Below are 2,558 nucleotides of genomic sequence, written 5' to 3' on the forward strand. Positions count from 1 at the left end.
CACACAAACAAATAAATAAATAAATAAATAAAATTAAAAAAGAAAGAGAAACCTCCCAAAACCAAGAGCTACACCTCAGAATCTGCAGGCATGTAAGATGTTAAAGCTCTGTAACAGTGTATAGGACACAGATGAGGTCTGTATGGAGATGTTTCTCCATAATGCACAGCACCATGTTTGGTGAAAACTGACCACAGCATATTAGCAGTGAATAACAGCATGTTTTGTAGCCAGAGGACCCGGGCACCTTGAAGTAAAAAAAACAAGGAACTTCTCTGTAAGTCAAAGTATTCTAGAGCCAAATGTGAGGCTGAAAGCTAAAGTTAGTCTGAAAATTGGGCCATTATACAGAATAAGCATGCAAGTAAACCAGAAGATCTCCATCAGAATGGTTGAAAAAGAAAAGAGACGTCAGACCTCAGTCTGATTGAAATGCTGCAGTCACGCCTCACAATGATGTGAGAGACTGATGAATTCAACAGAAGATGTAGCACTTGAACTTACTGCTCTAGGTGATTTAATAAGCTGGGTGTACTTAGTTTTCCATACATTGCTTATGTATTTTTGCTCAGTTTTTTAGTTGTGAAGTAATACAGAAACAAGCAGCAGTGACTTTAAACCTTTGATTCGATCTTTCTCAGTGTGCTTTGGTTTCGACTGGATGTGTAGGATGTCAAAAACATTTTGGTTGTAAACTTTGGTCAACTCTAGTTTTTTTTACGTAAATGTAGTTCTTTTACTCAAATAAAAGGTTGTTTCACAGAGTGATTGTAATTGAGAAATATGCTGAATCCCAGGCCACTCATTTAATCAGTTACACAAATCAGTTACATTTAGGTTAGTATCCTTGTACCACTTGACAACCCTAGATCCCCCAAGGGATGGACACGGGACCTCTGGAGGTGTCCTGTGGTGTCTGGCATGAGCAGATCCTTTGGGTCCAGTGGGTCTCTGTGAACTGGACTTTTCTATCCTGGGGATGCTCAAGTACAGCAGTGGGTCAAACACAGTACTGTATCTGCTGAGCGATATGTGAAAATGGTACACTGGCAGGTCATTTTTGAGTCTTTTGCTTTTTGTTTCAGTTTTCCGGAAGCCAACCTTCCTGGTTAGGTTCAGTCTCACGTCTTTCAAAAACACACCATTATTTCAGGGCTGGTAGTCTTAAAAATAATTCCTCAGGAGTCACTGAAGACCATACCAGAGCTAAGGACAGGGAATATTGCATCAGGTGTTCAGGAACATTCAATTATATGGTGAAATTGATCTTTGGATGTGTTAATAAGTGTCTGTTTTCAGTTTTGTGTTTACATTTTATTTCTGCTACTCTCAAGTGGCCGAAAGCACCAGTAAATGCATTTTTAAAAGAACTGGACTAATAGGTCTTACACCTATGTTTCTTCCTTATATAAAGTCATGTTAACTAAGGATGCACTTGTACTATTAAAAGATCATAAACAAGTTCTTTTCTGTCTGTTCAGTCCTCTGGATCATTTGTCATCCTCTGACATGTAATTTTTTCCACAACAATCAGCACTCGAATCGGTGGATATCTCAGCTTCTTATGGGTACCTTGCTGCGGCTTATCAGCGCTGTCAGAGTTCTCATTAATTTTTCAGAATAATGCCGTGAGTGGCTTTAAGATAACAGTTGACAGTTGTCACCATTCACACAGCATTTCTTCTCTCTTCTTTCTTCTCAGTCTGTGAGTTTCTTTGATATTAAAAGACTTGTGAAGTTCTGAAAAAGACCAGGCAGCGCAAATAAGGACTGTGCTGTGTCTGCAAGGGTTTATGCTTGAAAGCTGTCAACAGAGTAACTTCACTCGCTTCTTTCTGATATGACATGTGTATAATCCCTACAGTGGATGTTGTGTGCACAATTTTATATGACATGATGTTAAACAGAAAGCTTTTATAAATCAATAAACTGTTCAATATAATGATTCATAATAGTTTGCTCTGTGGCCCTGTTCTTATCATACTGGCTCCAATGAAAAGATTAAATATTAAGTGAAAGGAGACTTCAGATAAGAATGTGTATTTCTATTAGAGCAGTGACCTTTCCCTGCAGTGACATACTGTCCATGGGCTGATGTTAGTGTGAACCACAAGGCCTGAGAAAGAAGAGAGAGACTTGTCTTCACACGGTTCATCATTCATAAGAAAAAGTGATACTTAGAGCATAGCTATCATTGACTTTATGAAACCACAAGTGTTACAATACATTTTCACAGTTGTTGTATTGATTGGTTCACATTTCCAAAGACAGTTCTGCTCATTATAGTAATGATCTATTTAAATAATGCATGAATTAATAGAGTACAGAGTACCATAATAACAAGTGTGCTTTGACTTTTCTGGCAAAACATATATACACGCACAGTACTGTGCAAAAATCTTGAGCCACCACTCGGGGCTTTTTTCTACAATTCTCATTCACTCAGTCACACACACAATCATACAGTGTTTACATCTATGCCTAAGCAGTTTTTTTTAATCTAACATTCACATGTAAACACACACACACACACACACACACACACACACACACACACA

This window comes from Haplochromis burtoni, unplaced genomic scaffold, assembly GCF_018398535.1.
Source record: "Haplochromis burtoni strain Fernald_Lab_line unplaced genomic scaffold, NCSU_Asbu1 Contig_9, whole genome shotgun sequence".
Lineage (NCBI taxonomy): Eukaryota > Metazoa > Chordata > Actinopteri > Cichliformes > Cichlidae > Haplochromis > Haplochromis burtoni.